Source organism: Gorilla gorilla, chromosome 10 (assembly GCF_029281585.2).
Source record: "Gorilla gorilla gorilla isolate KB3781 chromosome 10, NHGRI_mGorGor1-v2.1_pri, whole genome shotgun sequence".
NCBI classification, from domain to species: domain Eukaryota; kingdom Metazoa; phylum Chordata; class Mammalia; order Primates; family Hominidae; genus Gorilla; species Gorilla gorilla.
Window position 1 is genome coordinate 66,319,157 of NC_073234.2, and position 27,598 is coordinate 66,346,754.

Below are 27,598 nucleotides of genomic sequence, written 5' to 3' on the forward strand. Positions count from 1 at the left end.
TTCAGAAACCACTTTGTGATGTGCGGGTTCCACTCCAGAGTTTAACCTTTCTTTTCATAGAGCAGTTTGGAAACACTCTGTTTGTAAAGTCTGCAAGTGGATATTTGGACCTCTTTGAGGATTTCGTTGTAAACAGGATTTCTTCATCTAATGCTAGACAGAAGAATTCTCAGTAACTTCTTTGTTTTGCGTGTGTACAACTCACAGAGTTGAACCTTCTTTTAGGCAGAGCAGATTTGATACCCTCTTTTTGTGGAATTTGCAAGTGGAGATTTCAAGCTCTTTGGGGCCAACGGTAGAAAAGGAAATATCTTCGTATAAAAACTAGAGAGAATCATTTTCAGAAACCACTTTGTGATGTGTGCGTTGCACTCCAGAGTTTAAGCTTTCTTTTCATAGAGCAGTTTGGAAACCCTCTGTTTGTAAAGTCTGCAAGTGGATATTTGGACCTCTTTGAGGATTTCATTGGAAACGGGACTTCTTCATCTAATGCTAGACAGAAAAATACTCAGTAACTTCTTTGCGTTGCGTGTGTTCAACTCACAGAGTTGAACCGCTCTTTAGGAAGAGAAGATTTGAAACCCTCTTTTTGTGGAATTTGTAAGTGGAGATTTCACCCGATTTGGGACCAATGGTAGAAAAGGAAATATCTTCGTATAAAAACTACAAAGAATCATTCTCAGAAACCAACTTGTGATGTGTGCGTTCCACTCACAGAGTTTAACCTTTCTTTTCATAGAGCAGTTTGGAAACACTCTGTTTGTAAAGTCTGCAAGTGGATATTTGGACCTCTTTGAGGATTTCGTTGGAAACCGGATTTCTTCATCTAATGCTAGACAGAAGAATTCTCAGTAACTTCTTTGGGTTGCGTGTGTTGAACTCACAGGGTTGAACCTTTCTTTAGGAGGAGCAGATTTGAAACCCTCTCTTTGTGGAATTTGCAAGTGGACATTTCAAGGGCTTTGGGGCCATCGGTAGAAAAGGAAATATCTTCGTATAAATACTACAGAGAATCATTCTCAAAAACCACTTTGTGATGTGTGCGTTCCACTCACAGTGTTTAACCTTTCTTTTCATAGAGCACTTTGGAAACACTCTGTTTGTAAAGTCTGCAAGTGGATATTTGGACCTCTTAGAGGATTTCGTTGGAAACGGGATCTCTTCATCTGATGCTAGACAGAAGAATTCTCAGATACTTCCTTGGATCTCGTGTGTTGAACTCACAAAGTTGAACCTTTCTTTAGGAAGTGCAGATTTAAAACCCTCTTTTTGTGGAATTTGCAAGTGGAGATTTCAGGCGCTTTGGGGCCAACGGTAGAAAAGGAAATATCTTCGTATACAAACTAGAGAGAATCATTTTCAGAAACCACTTTGTGATGTGTGCGTTCCACTCCAGAGTTTAACCTTTCTTTTCATAGAGCAGTTTGGAAACACTCTGTTTGTAAAGTCTGCAAGTGGATATTTGGACCGCTTTGAGGATTTCGTTGGAAACGGGATTTATTCATCTAATGCTAGACAGAAGAATTCTCAGTAACTTCTTTGGGTTGCATGTGTACAACTCACAGAGTTGAACCTTCCTTTTGACAGAGTAGATTTGAAACCCTCTTTTTGTGGAATTTGCAAGTGTAGATTTCACCCGATTTGTGGTCAACGGTAGAAAAGGAAATATCTTCGTATAAATACTACAGAGAATCATTCTCAAAAACCACTTTGTGATGTGTGCATTCCACTCACAGTGTTTAACCTTTCTTTTCATAGAGCACTTTGGAAACACTCTGTTTGTAAAGTCTGCAAGTGGATATTAGGACCTCTATGAGGATTTCATTGGAAACGGGATCTCTTCATCTAATGCTAGACAGAAGAATTCTCAAAAACTTCTTTCGGTCTCGTGTGTTGAACTCACAAAGTTGAACCTTTCTTTAGGAAGAGCAGATTTAAAACCCTCTTTTTGTGAAATTTCCAAGTGGAGATTTCAAGCGCTTAGGGGCCAACGGTAGAAAAGGAAATATCTTCGTATAAAAACTACAGAGAATCTTTCTCAGAAACCACTTTGTGATGTGTGTGTTCCACTCACAGAGTTTAACCTTTCTTTTCATAGAACAGTTTGAAAACACTCTGTTTGTAAAGTCTGCAAGTGGATATTTGGAACTCTTTGAGTATTTCGTTGGAAACGGGATTTCTTCATCTAATGCTAGACAGAAGAATTCTCAGTAACTTCTTTGGGTTGCGTGTGTTCAACACACAGAGTTGAAACTTTCTTTAGGAAGCGCAGATTTGAAACCCTCTTTTTGTGGAATTTGCAAGTGGAGATTACACCCGATTTGCGGCCAACGGTAGAAAAGGAAATATCTTCGTATAAAAACTAGAGAGAATCATTTTCAGAAACCACTTTGTGATGTGTGTGTTCCACTAACAGTGTTTAACCTTTCTTTTCATAGAACAGTTTGGAAACACTCTGTGTGTAAAGTCTGCAAGTGGATATTTGGACCTCTTTGAGGATTTCGCTAGAAACGGGATTTCTTCTTTAAATGCTAGACAGAAGTAGTCTCAGTAACTTCTTTGTTTTGCGTGTGTACAACTCACAGAGTTGAACCTTCCTTTAGACAGAGCAGATTTGAAACCCTCTTTTAGTGGAATTTGCAAGTGGAGATTTCACCCGATTTGGGGCCAAAGGTAGAAAAGGAAATATCTTCGTATAAAAATTAGAGAGAATCATTTGCAGAAACCACTTTGTGATGTGTGCATTCCACTCACAGAGTTTAACCTTTCTTTTCATACAGCAGTTTGGAAACACTCTGTTTGTAAAGTCTGCAAGTGGATATTTGGACCTCTTTGAGGAGTTCGTTGGAAATGGAATTTCTTCATCCAATGCTAGACAGAAGAATTCTCAGTAACTTTTTGGGTTGCGTGTGTTCAACTCACTGGGTTGAACCTTTCTTTAGGAAGAGCAGATTTGAAACCCTCTTTTTGTGGAATTTGCAAGTGGAGATTTCAAGCGCTTTGGGGCCAACGGTAGAAAAGGAAATATCTTCCTATAAAAAATACAGAGAATCATTCTCAGAAACCACTTTGTGATGTGTGCATTCCACTCACAGAGTTTAACCTTTCTTTCATAGAGCAGTTTGGAAACACTCTGTTTGTAAAGTCTGCAAGTGGATAATTGGACCTCTTTGAGGATTTCGTTGTAAATGGGATTTCTTCATCTAATTCTAGACAGAAGAATTCTCAGTAACTTCTTTGGGTTGCGTGTGTTCAACTCACAGAGTTGAACATTTCTTTAGGAAGAGCAGATTCGAAACCCTCTTTTTGTGGAATTTGCAAGTGGAGATTTCACCCGATTTGGGACCAATGGTAGAAAAGGAAATAACTTCGTATAAAAACTAGAGAGAATCATTTTCAGAAACCACTTTGTGATGTGTGCGTTGCACTCCAGAGTTTAAGCTTTCTTTTCAAAGAGCACTTTGGAAACACTCTGTTTGTAAAGTCTGCAAGTGGATATTTGGACCTCTTAGAGGATTTCGTTGGAAACGGGATCTCTTCATCTGATGCTAGACAGAAGAATTCTCAGATACTTCCTTGGATCTCGTGTGTTGAACTCACAAAGTTGAACCTTTCTTTAGGAAGTGCAGATTTAAAACCCTCTTTTTGTGGAATTTGCAAGTGGAGATTTCAGGCGCTTTGGGGCCAACGGTAGAAAAGGAAATATCTTCGTATAAAAACTAGAGAGAATCATTTTCAGAAACCACTTTGTGATGTGTGTGTTCCACTAACAGTGTTTAACCTTTCTTTTCATAGAACAGTTTGGAAACACTCTGTGTGTAAAGTCTGCAAGTGGATATTTGGACCTCTTTGAGGATTTCGCTAGAAACGGGATTTCTTCTTTAAATGCTAGACAGAAGTAGTCTCAGTAACTTCTTTGTTTTGCGTGTGTACAACTCACAGAGTTGAACCTTCCTTTAGACAGAGCAGATTTGAAACCCTCTTTTAGTGGAATTTGCAAGTGGAGATTTCACCCGATTTGGGGCCAAAGGTAGAAAAGGAAATATCTTCGTATAAAAATTAGAGAGAATCATTTGCAGAAACCACTTTGTGATGTGTGCATTCCACTCACAGAGTTTAACCTTTCTTTTCATACAGCAGTTTGGAAACACTCTGTTTGTAAAGTCTGCAAGTGGATATTTGGACCTCTTTGAGGAGTTCGTTGGAAATGGAATTTCTTCATCCAATGCTAGACAGAAGAATTCTCAGTAACTTTTTGGGTTGCGTGTGTTCAACTCACTGGGTTGAACCTTTCTTTAGGAAGAGCAGATTTGAAACCCTCTTTTTGTGGAATTTGCAAGTGGAGATTTCAAGCGCTTTGGGGCCAACGGTAGAAAAGGAAATATCTTCCTATAAAAAATACAGAGAATCATTCTCAGAAACCACTTTGTGATGTGTGCATTCCACTCACAGAGTTTAACCTTTCTTTCATAGAGCAGTTTGGAAACACTCTGTTTGTAAAGTCTGCAAGTGGATAATTGGACCTCTTTGAGGATTTCGTTGTAAATGGGATTTCTTCATCTAATTCTAGACAGAAGAATTCTCAGTAACTTCTTTGGGTTGCGTGTGTTCAACTCACAGAGTTGAACATTTCTTTAGGAAGAGCAGATTCGAAACCCTCTTTTTGTGGAATTTGCAAGTGGAGATTTCACCCGATTTGGGACCAATGGTAGAAAAGGAAATAACTTCGTATAAAAACTAGAGAGAATCATTTTCAGAAACCACTTTGTGATGTGTGCGTTGCACTCCAGAGTTTAAGCTTTCTTTTCAAAGAGCACTTTGGAAACACTCTGTTTGTAAAGTCTGCAAGTGGATATTTGGACCTCTTAGAGGATTTCGTTGGAAACGGGATCTCTTCATCTGATGCTAGACAGAAGAATTCTCAGATACTTCCTTGGATCTCGTGTGTTGAACTCACAAAGTTGAACCTTTCTTTAGGAAGTGCAGATTTAAAACCCTCTTTTTGTGGAATTTGCAAGTGGAGATTTCAGGCGCTTTGGGGCCAACGGTAGAAAAGGAAATATCTTCGTATACAAACTAGAGAGAATCATTTTCAGAAACCACTTTGTGATGTGTGCGTTCCACTCCAGAGTTTAAACTTTCTTTTCATAGAGCAGTTTGGAAACACTCTGTTTGTAAAGTCTGCAAGTGGATATTTGGACCGCTTTGAGGATTTCGTTGGAAACGGGATTTATTCATCTAATGCTAGACAGAAGAATTCTCAGTAACTTCTTTGGGTTGCATGTGTACAACTCACAGAGTTGAACCTTCCCTTAGACAGAGCAGATTTGAAACCCTCTTTTTGTGGAATTTGCAAGTGGAGATTTAAAGCTCTTTGGGGCCAAAGGTAGAAAAGGAAATATCTTCGTTTAAAAACTACAGAGAATCATTCTCAGAAACCACATTGTGATGTGTGCGTTCCACTCACAGAGTTTATCCTTTCTTTTCATAGTGCAGTTTGGAAACACTCTGTTTGTAATGTCTGCAAGTGGATATTTTTTCTTCTTTGAGGATTTCGTTGGAAACGGGATTTCTTCATCTAATGCTAGACAGAAGAATTCTCAGTAACTTCTTTGTTTTCCGTGTGTACAACTCACAGAGTTGAACCTTCCTTTAGACAGAGCAGATTTGAAACCCTCTTTTTGTGGAATTTGCAAGTTGAGGTTTCAAGCGCTTTGGGGCCAACAGTAGAAAAGGAAATATCTTCGTATAAAAACTACAGAGAATCATTCTCACAAACCACTTTGTGATGTGTGCGTTCCACTCACAGTGTTAATCCTTTCTTTTCATAGAGCAGTTTGGAAACACTCTGTTTGTAAAGTCAGCAAGTGGATATTTGGACCTCTTTCAGGATTTCGTTGGAAACGGGATTTCTTCATCTAATTCTAGACAGAAGAATTCTCAGTAACTTCTTTGTTTTGTGTGTGTACAACTCACAGAGTTGAACCTTACTTTAGGCAGAGCAGATATGAAACCCTCTTTTTGTAGAATCTGCAAGTGGAGATTTCACCCGATTTGGGGCCAATGGTAGAAAAGGAAATATCTTCGTATAAAAACTAGAGAGAATCATTTGCAGAAACCACTTTGTGATGGGTGCGTTCCACTCACAGAGTTTAACCTTTCTTTTCATTGAGCAGTTTGGAAACACTCTGTTTGTAAAGTCTGCAAGTGGATATTTGGACCTCTTTGAGGATTTCGTTGGAAACGGGATTTCTTCATCTAATGCTAGAGAGAAGAATTCTCAGTAACCTCTTTGTTTTGCGTGTGCACAACTCACAGAGTTGAACCTTCCTTTAGACCGAGCAGATTTGAAACCCTCTTTTTGTGGAATTTGCAAGTGGAGATTTCACCCGATTTGGGGCCCACGGTACAAAAGGAAATATCTTCGTATAAAAACTACAGAGAATCATTCTCAGAAACCACTTTGTGATGTGTGCGTTCCACTCACAGAGTTTAACCTTTCTTTTCATTGAGCACTTTGGAAACATTCAGTTTGTAAAGTCTGCAAGTGGATATTTGGACCTCTTTGAGGATTTCGTAGGAAACGGGATTTCTTCATCTAGTGCTAGACAGAAGAATTCTCAGTAACTTCTTTGGGTTGCATGTGTTCAACTCACAGAGTTGAAACTTTCTTTAGACAGAGCAGATTTGAAACCCTCTTTTTGTGGAATTTGCAAGTGGAGATTTCACCCAATTTGGGGCCAAATGTGGAAAAGGAAATATCTTCGTTTAAAAACTAGAGTGAATCATTTTCAGAAACCATTTTGTGATGTGTGCGTTCCACGCACAGAGTTTATCCTTTCTTTTCATAGAGCAGTTTGGAAACACTCTGTTTGTAAAGTCTGCAAGGGGATATTTGGACATCTTTGAGGATTTCGTTGGAAAAGGGATTTCTTCTTCTAATGGTAGACAGAAGAATTCTCAGTATCTTCTTTGGGTTGCATGTGTTCAACTCACAGAGTTGAAGCTTTCTTTAGGAAGAGCAGATTTGAAACCATCTTTTTGTGGAATTTGCAAGTGGACATTTCAAGCGCTTAGGGGCCAACGGTAGAAAAGGAAATATCTTCGTATGAAAACTAGAGAGAATCATTTTCAGAAACCACTTTGTGATGTGTGCGTTCCAGTCCAGAGTTTAACCTTTCTTTTCATAGAGCTGTTTGGAAACACTCTGTTTGTGAAGTCTGCAAGTGGATATTAGGACCTCTTTGAGGATTTCGTTGGAAACGGGATTTCTTCGTCTAATGCTAGACAGAAGAATTCTCAGTAACTTCTTTGGGTTGTGTGTGTTCAACTCACAGAGTTGAACCTTTCTTTAGGAAGAGCAGATTTGAAACCCTCTTTTTGTGGAATTTGCAAGTGGACATTTCACCCAATTTGGGGCCAACGTTAGAAAAGGAAATATCTTCGTATGAAAACTAGAGAGAATCATTTTCAGAATCCACTTTGTGATGAGTGCGTTCCACTCACAGAGTTTAACCTTTCTTTTCATAGAGCACATTGGAAACACTCTGTTTGTAAAGTCTGCAAGTGGATATTTGGACCTCTTTGAGTATTTCTCTGGAAACGGGATTTCTTCTTCAAATGCTAGACAGAAGAATTCTCAGTAACTTCTTTGTTTTGCGTGTGTACAACTCACAGATTTGAACCTTCCTTTAGACAGAGCAGATTTGAAACGCTCTTTTTGTGGAATTTGCAAGTGGAGATTTCACCCGATTTGGGGCCAACGGTAGAAAAGGAAATATCTTCGTATAAATACTACAGAGAATCATTCTCAAAATCCACATTGTGATGTGTGCGTTCCACTCACAGTGTTTAACCTTTCTTTTCATAGAGCACTTTGGAAACACTCTGTTTGTAAAGTCTGCAAGTGGATATATGGACCTCTTTGAGGATTTCTTTGGAAACGTGATCTCTTCATCTAATGATAGACAGAAGAATTCTCAGAAACTTCTTTGGGTCCCGTGTGTTGAACACACAAAGTTGAACCTTTCTTTAGGAAGAGCAGATTTAAAACCCTCTTTTTGTGGAATTTGCAAGTGGATATTTCAAGCGCTTTGGGGCCAACGGTAGAAAAGGAAATCTCTTCGTATAAAAACTACAGAGAATCATTCTCAGAAACCACTTTGTGATGTGTGCGTTCCACTCCAGGGTTTAACCTTTCTTTTCATAGAACAGTTTGGAAACACTCTGTTTGTAAAGTCTGCAACTGGATATTTGGACCTCTTTGAGGATTTCGTTGGAAACGGGACTTCTTCATCTAATGCGAGACAGAAGAATTCTCAGTAACTTCTTTGTTTTGAGTGTGTTCAACTCACAGAGTTGAACCTTTCTTTAGGAGGAGCAGATTTGAAACTCTCTTTTTGTGGAATTTGCAAGTGGAGATTTCAAGCTCTTTGGGGTCAATGGTAGAAATGGAAATATCTTCGTATAAAAACTAGAGAGAATCATTCTCAGAAACCACTTTGTGATGTGTCCGTTCCACTCACAGAGTATATCCTTTCTTTTCATAGAGCAGTTTGGAAACACTCTGTTTGTAAAGTATGCAAGTGGATATTTGGACCTCTTTGAGGATTTCGTTGGAAACGGGATTTCTTCATCTAATGCTAGACTGAAGAATTCTCAGTAACTTCTTTGTTTTGCGTGCGTACAACTCACAGAGTTGAACCTTCCTTTAGACAGAGCAGATTTGAAACCCTCTTTTTGTGGAATTTGCAAGTGGAGATTTCACCCGATTTGTGGCCAACTTTAGAAAAGGAAATATCTTCGCATAAAAACTACAGAGAATCAATCCCAGAAACCACTTTGTGATGTGTGCGTTCCACTCACAGAGTTTAACCTTTCTTTTCATAGAGCAGTTTGGAAACACTCTGTTTGTAAAGTCTGCAAGTGGATATTTGGACCTCTTTGAGGATTTCGTTGGAAACGGGATTTCTTCATCTAATGCTAGACAGAAGAATCCTCAGTAACTTCTTTGGGTTGCCTGTGTTCAACTCACAGTGTTGAACCTTTCCTTAGGAAGAGCAGATTTGAAACTCTCTTTTTGTGGAATTTGCAAGTGGACATTTCAAGCGCTTTGGGTGCAACGGTAGAAAAGGAAATATCTTCGTTTAAAAACTACAGAGAATCATTCTCAGAAACCGCTTTGTGATGTGTGTATTCCACTCACAGAGTGTAACCTTTCTTTTCATAGAGCAGTTTGGAAACACTCTGTTTGTAAAGTCTGCAAGTGGATATTTGGACCTCTTTGAGGATTTCGTTGGAAATGGGATTTCTTTATCCAATGCTAGACAGAAGAATTCTCAGTAACTTCTTTGTTTTTTGTGTGTAAAACTCACAGAGTTGAACCTTCCTTTAGACCGAGCAGATTTGAAACCCTCTTTTTGTGGAATTTGCAAGGGAAGATTTCACCCGATTTGGGGCCAATGGTAGAAAAGGAAATATCTTCGTATAAAAACTACAGAGAATCATTCTCAGAAACCACTTTGTGATGTGTGCCTTCCACTCACAGAGTTTAACCTTTCTTTTCATAGAGCAGTTTGGAAACACTCTGTTTGTAAAGTCTGCAAGTGGATATTTGGACCTCTTTGAGGATTTCGCTGGAAACGGGATTTCTTCTTCAAATGCTACACAGAAGAATTCTCAGTAACTTCTTTGTTTTGCGTGTGTACAACTCACAGAGTTGAACCTTCCTTTTGACAGAGCAGATTTGAAACCCTCTTTTTGTGGAATTTTCAAGTGGAGATTTAAAGCGCTTTTGGGCCAATGGTAGAAAAGGGAATATCTTCATATAAAAACTACAGAGAATCATTCTCAGAAACCACTTTGTGATGTGTGTGTAATACACACAGAGTTTAACCTTTCTTTTCATTGAGCACTTTTGAAACACTCCGTTTGTAAAGTCTGCAAGTGGATATTTGGACCTCTTTGAGGATTTCCTTTGAAACGGGATTTCTTCATCTAATGCTAGACAGAAGAATTCTCAGTAACTTCTTTGGGTTGTGTGTGTTCAACAAACGGAGTTGAACCTTTCTTCAGGAAGAGCAGATTTGAAACCCTCCTTTTGTGGAATTTGCAAGTGGAGATTTCACCCGATTTGGGGCCAACGGTAGAAAAGGAAATATCTTCACATGAAAAGTAGAGAGAATCATTTTCAGAAACCACTTTGTGATGTGTGCGTTCCACTCACAGAGTTTAACCTTTCTTTTCATAGAGCATTTTGGGAACACTCTGTTTGTAAAGTCTGCAAGTGGATATTTGGACCTCTTTGAGGATTTCCTTGGAAACGGGATTTCTTCATCTAATTCTAGACAGAAGAATTCTCAGTAACTTCTTTGTGTTGCGTGTGTTCAACTCACAGAGTTGAACCTTCCTTTTGACAGAGCAGATTTGAAACCCTCTTTTTGTGGAATTTGCAAGTGGACATTTCAAGCGCTTTGGGGCCAACGGTAGAAAAGGAAATATCTTCGTATAAAAACTAGAGAGAATCATTCTCAGAAACCACTTTGTGATGTGTGCGTTCCACTCACAGAGTGTAACCTTTCTTTTCATAGAACAGTTTGGAAACACTCTGTTTGTAAAGTCTGCAAGTGGATATTTGGACCTCTTTGAGGATTTCGTTGGAAACGGGATTTCTTCATCTAATGCTAGACAGAAGAATTCTCAGTAACTTCTTTGGGTTGCGTGTGTTCAACTCACAGAGTTGAACCTTCCTTTTGACAGAGCAGATTTGAAACCCTCCTTTTGTGGAATTTGCAAGTGGAGATTTCAAGCGCTTTGGGGCCAACGGTAGAAAAGGAAATATCTTCATATGAAAACTACAGAGAATCATTCTCAGAAACCACTTTGTGATGTGTGCGTTCCTGTCACAGAGTTTAACCTTTCTTTTCATAGAGCACTTTAGAAACACTCTCTTTGTAAAGCCTGCAAGTGGATATTTGTACCTCTTTGAGGATTTCGTTGGAAACGGTATCTCTTCATCTAATGCTAGACAGAAGAATTCTCAGTAACTTCTTTGGGTTGCGTGTGTTCAACTCACAGAGTTGAACCTTTCTTTAGGAAGAGCAGATTTGAAACCCTCTTTTTGTGGAAGTTGCAAGTGGACATTTCATGCGCTTTTGGGCCAACGGTAGAAAAGGAAATATCTTCATATAAAAACTAGAGAGAATCATTTTCAGAAACCACTTTGTGATGTGTGCGTTCCACTCACAGAATTTAACCTTACTTTTCATAGAGCAGTTTGGAAACGCTCTGTTTGTAATGTCTGCAAGTGGATATTTGGACCTCTTTGAGGATTTCGTTGGAAACGGGATTTCTTCATCTAATGCTAGACAGAGGAATTCTCAGTAACTTCTTTGTTTTGCGTGTGTGCAACTCACAGAGTTGAACCTTACTTTAGACAGCGCAGATTTGAAACCCTCTTTTTGTGGAATTTGCAAGTGGATATTTCACCAGATTTGGGGCCAAAGGTAGAAAAGGAAATATCTTCGTATAAAAACTACAGAGAATCATTCTCAGAAAGCACGTTGTGATGCGTGCGTTCCGCTCACCGAGTTTAACCTTTCTTTTCATAGAGCAGTTTGGAAACACTCTGTTTGAAAAGTCTGCAAGTGGATAATTGGAGCGCTATGAGGATTTCGTTGTAAACGGGATTTCTTCATCTAATGCTAGACAGAAGAATTCTCAGTAACTTCTTTCGGTTGCGTGTGTTCAACTCACAGTGTTGAAACTTTCTTTAGGAAGAGCAGATTTGAAACCCTGTTTTGTTGGATTTGCAAGTGGACATTTCAAGCGTTTTGGGTCCAACGGTAGAAAACGAAATATCTTCGTATAAAAACTAGAGAGAATCATTTTGAGAAACCACTTTGTGATGTGTGCGTTCCACTCACAGAGTTTAACCTTTCTTTTCATAGAGCTGTTTGGAAACACTCTGTTTGTAAAGTCTGCAAGTGGATAATTGGACCTCTTTGAGGATTTCGTTGTAAACGGATTACTTCATCCAATGCTCGACAGAAGAATTCTCAGTAACTTCTTTGCTTTGCGTGTGTACAACTCACAGAGTTGAACCCTCCTTTAGATAGAGCAGACTTGAATAACTCTTTTTGTGGAATTTTCAAGTGGAGATTTAAATCGCTTTGGGGCCAACGGTAGAAAAGGAAATATCTTCGTATAAAAACTACAGAGAATCATTCTCAGAAACCACTTTGTGATGTGTGCATTCCACTCACAGAGTTTAACCTTTCTTTTCATAGAGCAGTTTGGAAACACTCTGTTTGAAAAGTCTGCAAGGGGATATTTGGACCTCTTTGAGGATTTCGCTGGAAACGGGATTTCTTCATCTAATGCTAGACAGAAGAATTCTCAGTAACTTCTTTGTTTTGCGTGTGTACAACTCACGGAGTTGAACCTTCTTTTAGACAGAGCAGATTTGAAACCCTCATTTTGTGGAATTTGCAAGTGGAGATTTCACCCGATTTAGGGCCAATGGTAGAAAAGGAAATATCTTCGTATAAAAACTAGAGAGAATCATTTTCAGAAACCACTTTGTGATGTGTGCATTCCACTCACAGAGTTTAACCTTTCTTTTCATAGAGCAGTTTGGAAACACTCTGTTTGTAAAGTCTGCAAGTGGATATTTGGACCTCTTTGAGGATTTAATTGGAATCGGGATTTCTTCATCTAATGCTAGACAGAAGAATTCTCTGTAGCTTCTTTGGGTTGCGTGTGTTCAACTCACAGAGTTGAACCTTTCTTTAGACAGAGCAGACTTGAATATCTCTTTTTTGTGGAATTTGCAAGTGGAGATTTCAAGCGCTTTGGGGCCAACGGTAGAAAAGCAAATATCTTCGTATAAAAACTAGAGAGAATCATTTTCAGAAACCACTTTGTGATGTGTGCGTTCCACTCACAGAGTTAACCTTTCTTTTCATAGAGAACTTTAGAAACACTCTGTTTGTAAAGTCTTCAAGTGGATATTTGGACCTGTTTGAGGATTTAGTTGTAAACGGATTTCTTCATCCAATGCTCAACAGAAGAATTCTCAGTAACTTCTTTGTTTTCCGTGTGTACAACTCACAGAGTTGAACCTTCTTTTAGACAGAGCAGACTTGAATAACTCTGTTTGTGGAATTTGCAAGTGGAGAATTAAAGCGCTTTGGGGCCAACGGAAGAAAAGGAAATATGTTCGTATAAAAAGTACAGAGAATCATTCTCAGAAACCACTATGGGATGTGTGCATTCCACTCCAGAGTTTAACCTTTCTTTTCATAGAGCAGTTTGGAAACACTCTGTTGTAAAGTCTGCAAGTGGATATTTGGACCTCTTTGAGGATTTCGTTGGTAACGGGATTTCTTCATCTAATGCTAGACAGAAGAATTCTCAGTAACTTCTTTGGGTTGCGTGTGTTGAACTCACAGAGTTGAACCTTTCTTTAGGAAGAGCAGATTTGAAACCCTCTTTTTGTGGAAGTTGCAAGTGGACATTTCAAGCGCTTTGGCGCCAACGATAGAAAAGGAAATATCTTCATATAAAAACTAGAGAGAATCATTTTCAGAAACCACTTTGTGATGTGTGCGTTCCACTCACAGAGTTTAACTTTTCGTTTCATAGAGCAGTTTGGAAACACTCTGTTTTTAAAGTCTGCAAGTGGATAATTGGACCTCTTTGAGGATTTCGTTGTAAACGGATTTCTTCATCTAATGCTCGACAGAAGAATTCTCAGTAACTTCTTTGTTTTGCGTGTGTACAACTCACAGAGTTGAACCTTCCTTTAGATAGAGCAGACTTGAATAACTCTTTTTGTGGAATTTGCAAGTGGAGATTTAAATCGTTTTGGGGCCTACGGTAGAAAAGGAAATATCTTCGTATAAAAACTACAGAGAATCATTTTCAGAAACCACTTTGTGATGTGTGCATTCCACTCACAGAGTTTAACCTTTCTTTTCATAGAGCAGTTTGGGAACACTCTGTTTGTAAAGTCTGCAAGTGGATATTTGGACCTCTTTGAGGATTTCCTTGGAAACGGGATTTCTTCATCTAATGCTAGACAGAAGAATTCTCAGTAACTTCTTTGTTTTGCGTGTGTACAACTCACAGAGTTGAAGCTTCATTTAGACAGAGCAGATTTGAAACCCTCTTTTTGTGGAATTTGCAAGTGGAGATTTCACCCGATTTGGGGCCAAAGGTAGAAAAGGAAATATCTTCGTATAAAAACTACAGAGAATCATTCTGAGAAAGCACGTTGTGATGCGTGCGTTCCGCTTACCGAGTTTAACCTTTCTTTTCATAGAGCAGTTTGGAAACACTCTGTTTGTAAAGTCTGCAAGTGGATATTTTGACCTCTTTGAGGATTTCGTTGTAAACGGGATTTCTTCATCTAATGCTAGACAGAAGAATTCTCCGTAACTTCTTTGGGTTGCATGTGTTCAACTCACAGGGTTGAACCTTTCTTTAGGAAGAGCAGATTTGAAACCCTGGTATGTTGGATTTGCAAGTGGACATTTGAAGCGCTTTGGGGCCAACGGTTTAAAAGGAAATATCTTCGTATAAAAACTACAGAGAATCATTCTCAGAAACCACTTTGTGATGTGTGTATTCCACTCACAGAGTTTAACCTTTCTTTTCATAGAGCAATTTGGAAACACTCTGTTTGTAAAGTCTGCAAGTGGACATTTGGACCTCTTTGAGGATTTCGCTGGAAACGGGATTTCTTCATTTAATGCTAGACATAAGAATTCTCAGCAACTTCTTTGTTTTGCGTGTGTACAACTCACAGAGTTGAACCTTCTTTTAGACAGAGCAGATTTGAAACCCTCTTTTTGTGGAATTTGCAAGTGGAGATTTCACCCGATTTACGGCCAACGGTAGAAAAGGAAATATCTTCGTATTAAAACTACAGAGAATCATTCTCAGAAACCACTTTGTGATGTGTGCGTTCCAGTCACAGAGTTTAACCTTTCTTTTCATAGAGCACTTTAGAAACACTCTGTTTGTAAAGTCTGCAAGTGGATATTTGGACCTCTTTGAGGATTTCGTTGTAAACGGGATTTCTTCATCTAATGCTAGACAGAAGAATTCTCAGTAACTTCTTTTGGTTGCGTGTGTTCAACTCACAGTGTTGAACCTTTCTTTAGGAAGAGCAGATTTGAAACCCTGTTTTGTTGGATTTGCAAGTGCACATTTCAAGCGCTTTGGGGCCAACGGTAGAAAAGGAAATATCTTCGTATAAAAACTAGAGAAAATCATTTTCAGAAACCACTTTGTGATGTGTGCGTTCCACTCACAGAGTTTAACCTTTTTTTTCATAGAGCAGTTTGGAAACACTCTGTTTGCAAAGTCTGCAAGTGGATACTTGGACCTCTTTGAGGATTTCGTTGTAAACGGATTTCTTCATCTCATGCTCGACAGAAGAATTCTCAGTAACTTGTTTGTTTTGCGTGTGTACAACTCACAGAGTTGAACCTTCCTTTAGATAGTGCAGACTTGAATAACTCTTTTTTGTGGAATTTGCAAGTGGAGATTTAAATCGCTTTGGGGCCTACGGTAGAAAAGGAAATATCTTCGTATAAAAACTACAGAGAATCATTCTCAGAAAGCACGTTGTGATGCGTGCGTTCCGCTCACCGAGTTTAACCTTTCTTTTCATAGAGCAGTTTGGAAACACTCTGTTTGAAAAGTCTGCAAGTGGATAATTGGAGCTCTTTGAGGATTTCGCTGGAAACGGGATTTCTTCATCTAATGCTAGACAGAAGAATTCTCAGTAACTTCTTTCGGTTGCGTGTGTTCAACTCACAGTGTTGAACCTTTCTTTAGGAAGACCAGATTTGAAACCCTGCTTTGTTGGATTTGCAAGTGGACATTTCAAGCGTTTTGGGTCCAATGGTAGAAAACGAAATATCTTCGTATAAAAACTAGAGAGAATCATTTTGAGAAACCACTTTGTGATGTGTGCGTTCCACTCACAGAGTTTAACCTTTCTTTTCATAGAGCTGTTTGGAAACACTCTGTTTGTAAAGTCTGCAAGTGGATAATTGGACCTCTTTGAGGATTTCGTTGTAAACGGATTACTTCATCCAATGCTCGACAGAAGAATTCTCAGTAACTTCTTTGCTTTGCGTGTGTACAACTCACAGAGTTGAACCTTCCTTTAGATAGAGCAGACTTGAATAACTCTTTTTGCGGAATTTTCAAGTGGAGATTTAAATCGCTTTGGGGCCAACGGTAGAAAAGGAAATATCTTCGTATAAAAACTACAGAGAATCATTCTCAGAAACCACTTTGTGATGTGTGCATTCCACTCACAGAGTTTAACCTTTCTTTTCATAGAGCAGTTTGGAAACACTCTGTTTGTAAAGTCTGCAAGTGGATATTTGGACCTCTTTGAGGATTTCCTTGGAAACGGGATTTCTTCATCTAATGCTAGACAGAAGAATTCTCAGTAACTTCTTTGTTTTGCGTGTGTACAACTCACAGAGTTGAAGCTTCATTTAGACAGAGCAGATTTGAAACCCTCTTTTTGTGGAATTTGCAAGTGGAGATTTCACCCGATTTGGGGCCAAAGGTAGAAAAGGAAATATCTTCGTATAAAAACTACAGAGAATCATTCTGAGAAAGCACGTTGTGATGCGTGCGTTCCGCTTACCGAGTTTAACCTTTCTTTTCATAGAGCAGTTTGGAAACACTCTGTTTGTAAAGTCTGCAAGTGGATATTTTGACCTCTTTGAGGATTTCGTTGTAAACGGGATTTCTTCATCTAATGCTAGACAGAAGAATTCTCCGTAACTTCTTTGGGTTGCGTGTGTTCAACTCACAGGGTTGAACCTTTCTTTAGGAAGAGCAGATTTGAAACCCTGTTATGTTGGATTTGCAAGTGGACATTTGAAGCGCTTTGGGGCCAACGGTTTAAAAGGAAATATCTTCGTATAAAAACTACAGAGAATCATTCTCAGAAACCACTTTGTGATGTGTGCATTCCACTCACAGAGTTTAACCTTTCTTTTCATAGAGCAATTTGGAAACACTCTGTTTGTAAGTCTGCAAGTGGACATTTTGACCTCTTTGAGGATTTCGCTGGAAACGGGATTTCTTCATTTAATGCTAGACATAAGAATTCTCAGCAACTTCTTTGTTTTGCGTGTGTACAACTCACAGAGTTGAACCTTCTTTTAGACAGAGCAGATTTGAAACCCTCTTTTTGTGGAATTTGCAAGTGGAGATTTCACCCGATTTACGGCCAACGGTAGAAAAGGAAATATCTTCGTATTAAAACTACAGAGAATCATTCTCAGAAACCACTTTGTGATGTGTGCGTTCCAGTCACAGAGTTTAACCTTTCTTTTCATAGAGCACTTTAGAAACACTCTGTTTGTAAAGTCTGCAAGTGGATATTTGGACCTCTTTGAGGATTTCGTTGTAAACGGGATTTCTTCATCTAATGCTAGACAGAAGAATTCTCAGTAACTTCTTTTGGTTACATGTGTTCAACTCACAGTGTTGAACCTTTCTTTAGGAAGAGCAGATTTGAAACCCTGTTTTGTTGGATTTGCAAGTGCACATTTCAAGCGCTTTGGGGCCAACGGTAGAAAAGGAAATATCTTCGTATAAAAACTAGAGAAAATCATTTTCAGAAACCACTTTGTGATGTGTGCGTTCCACTCACAGAGTTTAACCTTTTTTTTCATAGAGCAGTTTGGAAACACTCTGTTTGTAAAGTCTGCAAGTGGATACTTGGACCTCTTTGAGGATTTCGTTGTAAACGGATTTCTTCATCCCATGCTCGACAGAAGAATTCTCAGTAACTTGTTTGTTTTGCGTGTGTACAACTCACAGAGTTGAACCTTCCTTTAGATAGTGCAGACTTGAATAACTCTTTTTTGTGGAATTTGCAAGTGGAGATTTAAATCGCTTTGGGGCCTACGGTAGAAAAGGAAATATCTTCGTATAAAAACTACAGAGAATCATTCTCAGAAAGCACGTTGTGATGCGTGCGTTCCGCTCACCGAGTTTAACCTTTCTTTTCATAGAGCAGTTTGGAAACACTCTGTTTGAAAAGTCTGCAAGTGGATAATTGGAGCTCTTTGAGGATTTCGCTGGAAACGGGATTTCTTCATCTAATGCTAGACAGAAGAATTCTCAGTAACTTCTTTCGGTTGCGTGTGTTCAACTCACAGTGTTGAACCTTTCTTTAGGAAGACCAGATTTGAAACCCTGTTTTGTTGGATTTGCAAGTGGACATTTCAAGCGTTTTGGGTCCAACGGTAGAAAACGAAATATCTTCGTATAAAAACTAGAGAGAATCATTTTGAGAAACCACTTTGTGATGTGTGCGTTCCACTCACAGAGTTTAACCTTTCTTTTCATAGAGCTGTTTGGAAACACTCTGTTTGTAAAGTCTGCAAGTGGATAATTGGACCTCTTTGAGGATTTCGTTGTAAACGGATTACTTCATCCAATGCTCGACAGAAGAATTCTCAGTAACTTCTTTGCTTTGCGTGTGTACAACTCACAGAGTTGAACCTTCCTTTAGATAGAGCAGACTTGAATAACTCTTTTTGTGGAATTTTCAAGTGGAGATTTAAATCGCTTTGGGGCCAACGGTAAAAAAGGAAATATCTTCGTATAAAAACTACAGAGAATCATTCTCAGAAACCACTTTGTGATGTGTGCATTCCACTCACAGAGTTTAACCTTTCTTTTCATAGAGCAGTTTGGAAACACTCTGTTTGAAAAGTCTGCAAGGGGATATTTGGACCTCTTTGAGGATTTCGCTGGAAACGGGATTTCTTCATCTAATGCTAGACAGAAGAATTCTCAGTAAATTCTTTGTTTTGTGTGTGTACAACTCACGGAGTTGAACCTTCTTTTAGACAGAGCAGATTTGAAACCCTCATTTTGTGGAATTTGCAAGTGGAGATTTCACCCGATTTAGGGCCAACGGTAGAAAAGGAAATATCTTCGTATAAAAACTAGAGAGAATCATTTTCAGAAACCACTTTGTGATGTGTGCATTCCACTCACAGAGTTTAACCTTTCTTTTCATAGAGCAGTTTGGAAACTCTCTGTTTGTAAAGTCTGCAAGTGGATATTTGGACCTCTTTGAGGATTTCATTGGAATCGGGATTTCTTCATCTAATGCTAGACAGAAGAATTCTCTGTAACTTCTTTGGGTTGCGTGTGTTCAACTCACAGAGTTGAACCTTTCTTTAGACAGAGCAGACTTGAATATCTCTTTTTTGTGGAATTTGCAAGTGGAGATTTCAAGCGCTTTGGGGCCAACGGTAGAAAAGCAAATATCTTCGTATAAAAACTAGAGAGAATCATTTTCAGAAACCACTTTGTGATGTGTGCGTTCCACTCACAGAGTTATCCTTTCTTTTCATAGAGCACTTTAGAAACACTCTGTTTGTAAAGTCTTCAAGTGGATATTTGGACCTGTTTGAGGATTTAGTTGTAAACGGATTTCTTCATCCAATGCTCAACAGAAGAATTCTCAGTAACTTCTTTGTTTTCCGTGTGTACAACTCACAGAGTTGAACCTTCTTTTAGACAGAGCAGACTTGAATAACTCTGTTTGTGGAATTTGCAAGTGGAGGTTTAAAGCGCTTTGGGGCCAACGGAAGAAAAGGAAATATGTTCGTATAAAAACTACAGAGAATCATTCTCAGAAACCACTATGGGATGTGTGCATTCCACTCCAGAGTTTAACCTTTCTTTTCATAGAGCAGTTTGGAAACACTCTGTTGTAAAGTCTGCAAGTGGATATTTGGACCTCTTTGAGGATTTCGTTGGAAACGGGATTTCTTCATCTAATGCTAGACAGAAGAATTCTCAGTAACTTCTTTGGGTTGCGTGTGTTGAACTCACAGAGTTGAACCTTTCTTTAGGAAGAGCAGATTTGAAACCCTCTTTTTGTGGAAGTTGCAAGTGGACATTTCAAGCGCTTTGGCGCCAACGGTAGAAAAGGAAATATCTTCATATAAAAACTAGAGAGAATCATTTTCAGAAACCACTTTGTGATGTGTGCGTTCCACTCACAGAGTTTAACTTTTCGTTTCATAGAGCATTTTGGAAACACTCTGTTTTTAAAGTCTGCAAGTGGATATTTGGACCTCTTTGAGGATTTCGTTGTAAACGGATTTCTTCATCTAATGCTAGACAGAAGAATTCTCAGTAACTTCTTTGTTTTGCGTGTGTACAACTCACAGAGTTGAACCTTCCTTTAGATAGAGCAGACTTGAATAACTCTTTTTGTGGAATTTGCAAGTGGAGATTTAAATCGTTTTGCGGCCTACGGTAGAAAAGGAAATATCTTCGTATAAAAACTACAGAGAATCATTTTCAGAAACCACTTTGTGATGTGTGCATTCCACTCACAGAGTTTAACCTTTCTTTTCATAGAGCAGTTGGGGAACACTCTGTTTGTAAAGTCTGCAAGTGGATATTTGGACCTCTTTGAGGATTTCCTTGGAAACGGGATTTCTTCATCTAATGCTAGACAGAAGAATTCTCAGTAACTTCTTTGTTTTGCGTGTGTACAACTCACAGAGTTGAAGCTTCATTTAGACAGAGCAGATTTGAAACCCTCTTTTTGTGGAATTTGCAAGTGGAGATTTCACCCGATTTGGGGCCAAAGGTAGAAAAGGAAATATCTTCGTATAAAAACTACAGAGAATCATTCTGAGAAAGCACGTTGTGATGCGTGCGTTCCGCTTACCGAGTTTAACCTTTCTTTTCATAGAGCAGTTTGGAAACACTCTGTTTGTAAAGTCTGCAAGTGGATATTTTGACCTCTTTGAGGATTTCGTTGTAAACGGGATTTCTTCATCTAATGCTAGACAGAAGAATTCTCCGTAACTTCTTTGGGTTGCGTGTGTTCAACTCACAGTGTTGAACCTTTCTTTAGGAAGAGCAGATTTGAAACCCTGTTATGTTGGATTTGCAAGTGGACATTTGAAGCGCTTTGGGGCCAACGGTTTAAAAGGAAATATCTTCGTATAAAAACTACAGAGAATCATTCTCAGAAACCACTTTGTGATGTGTGCATTCCACTCACAGAGTTTAACCTTTCTTTTCATAGAGCAATTTGGAAACACTCTGTTTGTAAAGTCTGCAAGTGGACATTTGGACCTCTTTGAGGATTTCGCTGGAAACGGGATTTCTTCATTTAATGCTAGACATAAGAATTCTCAGCAACTTCTTTGTTTTGCGTGTGTACAACTCACAGAGTTGAACCTTCTTTTAGACAGAGCAGATTTGAAACCCTCTTTTTGTGGAATTTGCAAGTGGAGATTTCACCCGATTTACGGCCAACGGTAGAAAAGGAAATATCTTCGTATTAAAACTACAGAGAATCATTCTCAGAAACCACTTTGTGATGTGTGCGTTCCAGTCACAGAGTTTAACCTTTCTTTTCATAGAGCACTTTAGAAACACTCTGTTTGTAAAGTCTGCAAGTGGATATTTGGACCTCTTTGAGGATTTCGTTGTAAACGGGATTTCTTCATCTAATGCTAGACAGAAGAATTCTCAGTAACTTCTTTTGGTTGCGTGTGTTCAACTCACAGTGTTGAACCTTTCTTTAGGAAGAGCAGATTTGAAACCCTGTTTTGTTGGGTTTGCAAGTGCACATTTCAAGTGCTTTGGGGCCAACGGTAGAAAAGGAAATATCTTCGTATAAAAACTAGAGAAAATCATTTTCAGAAACCACTTTGTGCTGTGTGCGTTCCACTCACAGAGTTTAACCTTTTTTTTCATAGAGCAGTTTGGAAACACTCTGTTTGTAAAGTCTGCAAGTGGATACTTGGACCTCTTTGAGGATTTCGTTGTAAACGGATTTCTTCATCCCATGCTCGACAGAAGAATTCTCAGTAACTTGTTTGTTTTGCGTGTGTACAACTCACAGAGTTGAACCTTCCTTTAGATAGTGCAGACTTGAATAACTCTTTTTGTGCAATTTGCAAGTGGAGATTTAAATCGCTTTGGGGCCTACGGTAGAAAAGGAAATATCTTCGTATAAAAACTACAGAGAATCATTCTCAGAAAGCACGTTGTGATGCGTGCGTTCCGCTCACCGAGTTTCACCTTCCTTTTCATAGAGCAGTTTGGGAACACTCTGCTTGTAAAGTCTGCAACTGGATATTTGGACCTCTTTGAGGATTTCGCTGGAAACGGGATTTCTTCATCTAATGCTAGACAGAAGAATTCTCAGTAACTTCTTTGTTTTGCGTGTGTATAACTCACAGAGTTGAACCTTCTTTTAGACAGAGCAGATTTGAAACCCTCTTTTTGTGGAATTTGCAAGTGGAGATTTCACCCGCTTTAGGGCCAACGGTAGAAAAGGAAATATCTTCGTATAAAAACTACAGAGAATCATTCTCAGAAACCACTTTGTGATGTGTGCATTACACTCACAGAGTTTAACCTTTGTTTTCATAGAGCACTTTCGAAACACTCTGTTTGTAAGGTCTGAAAGTGCATATTTGGACCTCTTTGAGGATTTCGTTGTAAACGGGATTTCTTCATCTAATGCTAGACAGAAGAATTCTCAGTAACTTCTTTGTTTTGCGTGTGTGCAACTCACAGAGTTGAACCTTACTTTAGACAGCGCAGATTTGAAACCCTCTTTTTGTGGAATTTGCAAGTGGAGATTTCACCCGATTTGGGGCCAAAGGTACAAAAGGAAATATCTTCGTATAAAAACTACAGAGAATCATTCTCAGAAAGCACGTTGTGATGCGTGCGTTCCACTCAACGAATTTAACCTTTCTTTTCATAGAGCAGTTTGGAAACATTCTGTTTGAAAAGTCTGCAAGTGGATAATTGGAGCTCTTTGAGGATTTCGTTGTAAACGGGATTTCTTCATCTAATGCTAGACAGAAGAATTCTCAGTAACTTCTTTCTGTTGCGTGTGTTCAACTCACAGTGTTGAACCTTTCTTTAGGAAGAGCAGATTTGAAACCCTGTTTTGTTGGATTTGCAAGTGGACATGTCAAGCGCTTTGGGTCCAATGGTAGAAAACGAAATATCTTCGTATAAAAACTAGAGAGAATCATTTTGAGAAACCACATTGTGATGTGTGCGTTCCACTCACAGAGTTTAACCTTTCTTTTCATAGAGCTGTTTGGAAACACTCTGTTTGTAAAGTCTGCAAGTGGATAATTGGACCTCATTGAGGATTTCGTTGTAAACGGATTTCTTCATCCAAAGCTCGACAGAAGAATTCTCAGTAACTTCTTTGTTTTGTGTGTGTACAACTCACAGAGTTGAACCTTCCTTTAGATAGAGCAGACTTGAATAACTCTTTTTGTGGAATTTTCAAGTGGAGATTTAAATCGTTTGGGGCCAACGGTAGAAAAGGAAATATCTTCGTATAAAAACTACAGAGAATCATTCTCAGAAACCACTTTGTGATGTGTGCATTCCACTCACAGAGTTTAACCCTTCTTTTCATAGAGCAGTTTGGAAATATTCTGTTTGAAAAGTCTGCAAGGGGATATTTGGACCTCTTTGAGGATTTCGCTGGAAACGGGGTTTCTTCATCTAATGCTAGACAGAAGAATTCTCAGTAACTTCTTTGTTTTGCGTGTGTACAACTCACGGAGTTGAACCTTCTTTTAGACAGAGCAGATTTGAAACCCTCATTTTGTGGAATTTGCAAGTGGAGATTTCACCCGAATTAGGGCCAACGGTAGAAAAGGAAATATCTTCGTATAAAAACTAGAGAGAATCATTTTCAGAAACCACTTTGTGATGTGAACATTCCACTCACAGAGTTTAACCTTTCTTTTCATAGAGCAGTTTGGAAACACTCTGTTTGTAAAGTCTGCAAGTGGATATTTGGACCTCTTTGAGGATTTCATTGGAATCGGGATTTCTTCATCTAATGCTAGACAGAAGAATTCTCTGTAGCTTCTTTGGGTTGCGTGTGTTCAACTCACAGAGTTGAACCTTTCTTTAGACAGAGCAGACTTGAATATCTCTTTTTTGTGGAATTTGCAAGTGGAGATTTCAAGCGCTTTGGGGCCAACGGTAGAAAAGGAAATATCTTCATATAAAAACTAGAGAGAATCATTTTCAGAAACCACTTTGTGATGTGTGCGTTCCACTCACAGAGTTTAACTTTTCGTTTCATAGAGCAGTTTGGAAACACTCTGTTTTTAAAGTCTGCAAGTGGATATTTGGACCTCTTTGAGGATTTCGTTGTAAACGGATTTCTTCATCTAATGCTAGACTGAAGAATTCTCAGTAACTTCTTTGTTTTGCGTGTGTACAACTCACAGAGTTGAACCTTCCTTTAGATAGAGCAGACTTGAATAACTCTTTTTGTGGAATTTGCAAGTGGAGATTTAAATCGCTTTGGGGCCTACGGTAAAAAAGGAAATATCTTCGTATAAAAACTACAGAGAATCATTTTCAGAAAACACTTTGTGATGTGTGCATTCCACTCACAGAGTTTAACCTTTCTTTTCATAGAGCATTTGCGGAACACTCTGTTTGTAAAGTCTGCAAGTGGATATTTGGACCTCTTTGAGGATTTCCTTGGAAACGGGATTTCTTCATCTAATGCTAGACAGAAGAATTCTCAGTAACTTCTTTGTTTTGCGTGTGTACAACTCACAGAGTTGAAGCTTCATTTAGACAGAGCAGATTTGAAACCCTCTTTTTGTGGAATTTGCAAGTGGAGATTTCACCCGATTTGGGGCCAAAGGTAGAAAAGGAAATATCTTCGTATAAAAACTACAGAGAATCATTCTGAGAAAGCATGTTGTGATGCGTGCGTTCCGCTTACCGAGTTTAACCTTTCTTTTCATAGAGCAGTTTGGAAACACTCTGTTTGTAAAGTCTGCAAGTGGATATTTGGACCTCTTTGAGGATTTCGTTGTAAACGGCATTTCTTCATCTAATGCTAGACAGAAGAATTCTCAGTAACTTCTTTTGGTTGCGTGTGTTCAACTCACAGTGTTGAACCTTTCTTTAGGAAGAGCAGATTTGAAACCCTGTTTTGTTGGATTTGCAAGTGCACATTTCAAGCGCTTTGGGGCCAACGGTAGAAAAGGAAATATCTTCGTATAAAAACTACAGAGAATCATTCTCAGAAACCACTTTGTGATGTGTGCGTTCCAGTCACAGAGTTTAACCTTTCTTTTCATAGAGCACTTTAGAAACACTCTGTTTGTAAAGTCTGCAAGTGGATATTTGGACCTCTTTGAGGATTTCGTTGTAAACGGGATTTCTTCATCTAATGCTAGACAGAAGAATTCTCAGTAACTTCTTTTGGTTGCGTGTGTTCAACTCACAGTGTTGAACCTTTCTTTAGGAAGAGCAGATTTGAAACCCTGTTTTGTTGGATTTGCAAGTGCACATTTCAAGCGCTTTGGGGCCAACGGTAGAAAAGGAAATATCTTCGTATAAAAACTAGAGAAAATCATTTTCAGAAACCACTTTGTGATGTGTGCGTTCCACTCACAGAGTTTAACCTTTTTTTTCATAGAGCAGTTTGGAAACACTCTGTTTGTAAAGTCTGCAAGTGGATACTTGGACCTCTTTGAGGATTTCGTTGTAAACGGATTTCTTCATCCCATGCTCGACAGAAGAATTCTCAGTAACTTGTTTGTTTTGCGTGTGTACAACTCACAGAGTTGAACCTTCCTTTAGATAGTGCAGACTTGAATAACTCTTTTTGTGGAATTTGCAAGTGGAGATTTAAATCGCTTTGGGGCCTACGGTAGAAAAGGAAATATCTTCGTATAAAAACTACAGAGAATCATTCTCAGAAAGCACGTTGTGATGCGTGCGTTCCGCTCACCGAGTTTAACCTTTCTTTTCATAGAGCAGTTTGGAAACACTCTGTTTGAAAAGTCTGCAAGTGGATAATTGGAGCTCTTTGAGGATTTCGCTGGAAACGGGATTTCTTCATCTAATGCTAGACAGAAGAATTCTCAGTAACTTCTTTCGGTTGCGTGTGTTCAACTCACAGTGTTGAACCTTTCTTTAGGAAGAGCAGATTTGAAACCCTGTTTTGTTGGATTTGCAAGTGGACATTTCAAGCGTTTTGGGTCCAACGGTAGAAAACGAAATATCTTCGTATAAAAACTAGAGAGAATCATTTTGAGAAACCACTTTGTGATGTGTGCGTTCCACTCACAGAGTTTAACCTTTCTTTTCATAGAGATGTTTGGAAACACTCTGTTTGTAAAGTCTGCAAGTGGATAATTGGACCTCTTTGAGGATTTCGTTGTAAACGGATTACTTCATCCAATGCTCGACAGAAGAATTCTCAGTAACTTCTTTGCTTTGCGTGTGTACAACTCACAGAGTTGAACCTTCCTTTAGATAGAGCAGACTTGAATAACTCTTTTTGTGGAATTTTCAAGTGGAGATTTAAATCGCTTTGTGGCCAACGGTAGAAAAGGAAATATCTTCGTATAAAAACTACAGAGAATCATTCTCAGAAACCACTTTGTGATGTGTGCATTCCACTCACAGAGTTTAACCTTTCTTTTCATAGAGCAGTTTGGAAACACTCTGTTTGAAAAGTCTGCAAGGGGATATTTGGACCTCTTTGAGGATTTCGCTGGAAACGGGATTTCTTCATCTAATGCTAGACAGAAGAATTCTCAGTAACTTCTTTGTTTTGCGTGTGTACAACTCACGGAGTTGAACCTTCTTTTAGACAGAGGAGATTTGAAACCCTCATTTTGTGGAATTTGCAAGTGGAGATTTCACCCGATTTAGGGCCAACGGTAGAAAAGGAAATATCTTCGTATAAAAACTAGAGAGAATCATTTTCAGAAACCACTTTGTGATGTGTGCATTCCACTCACAGAGTTTAACCTTTCTTTTCATAGAGCAGCTTGGAAACACTCTGTTTGTAAAGTCTGCAAGTGGATATTTGGACCTCTTTGAGGATTTCATTGGAATCGGGATTTCTTCATCTAATGCTAGACAGAAGAATTCTCTGTAGCTTCTTTGGGTTGCGTGTGTTCAACTCACAGAGTTGAACCTTTCTTTAGACAGAGCAGACTTGAATATCTCTTTTTTGTGGAATTTGCAAGTGGAGATTTCAAGGGCTTTGGGGCCAATTGTAGAAAAGCAAATATCTTCGTATAAAAACTAGAGAGAATCATTTTCAGAAACCACTTTGTGATGTGTGCGTTCCACTCACAGAGTTATCCTTTCTTTTCATAGAGCACTTTAGAAACACTCTGTTTGTAAAGTCTTCAAGTGGATATTTGGACCTGTTTGAGGATTTAGTTGTAAACGGATTTCTTCATCCAATGCTCAACAGAAGAATTCTCAGTAACTTCTTTGTTTTCCGTGTGTACAACTCACAGAGTTGAACCTTCTTTTAGACAGAGCAGACTTGAATAACTCTGTTTGTGGAATTTGCAAGTGGAGGTTTAAAGCGCTTTGGGGCCAACGGAAGAAAAGGAAATATGTTCGTATAAAAACTACAGAGAATCATTCTCAGAAACCACTATGGGATGTGTGCATTCCACTCCAGAGTTTAACCTTTCTTTTCATAGAGCAGTTTGGAAACACTCTGTTGTAAAGTCTGCAAGTGGAT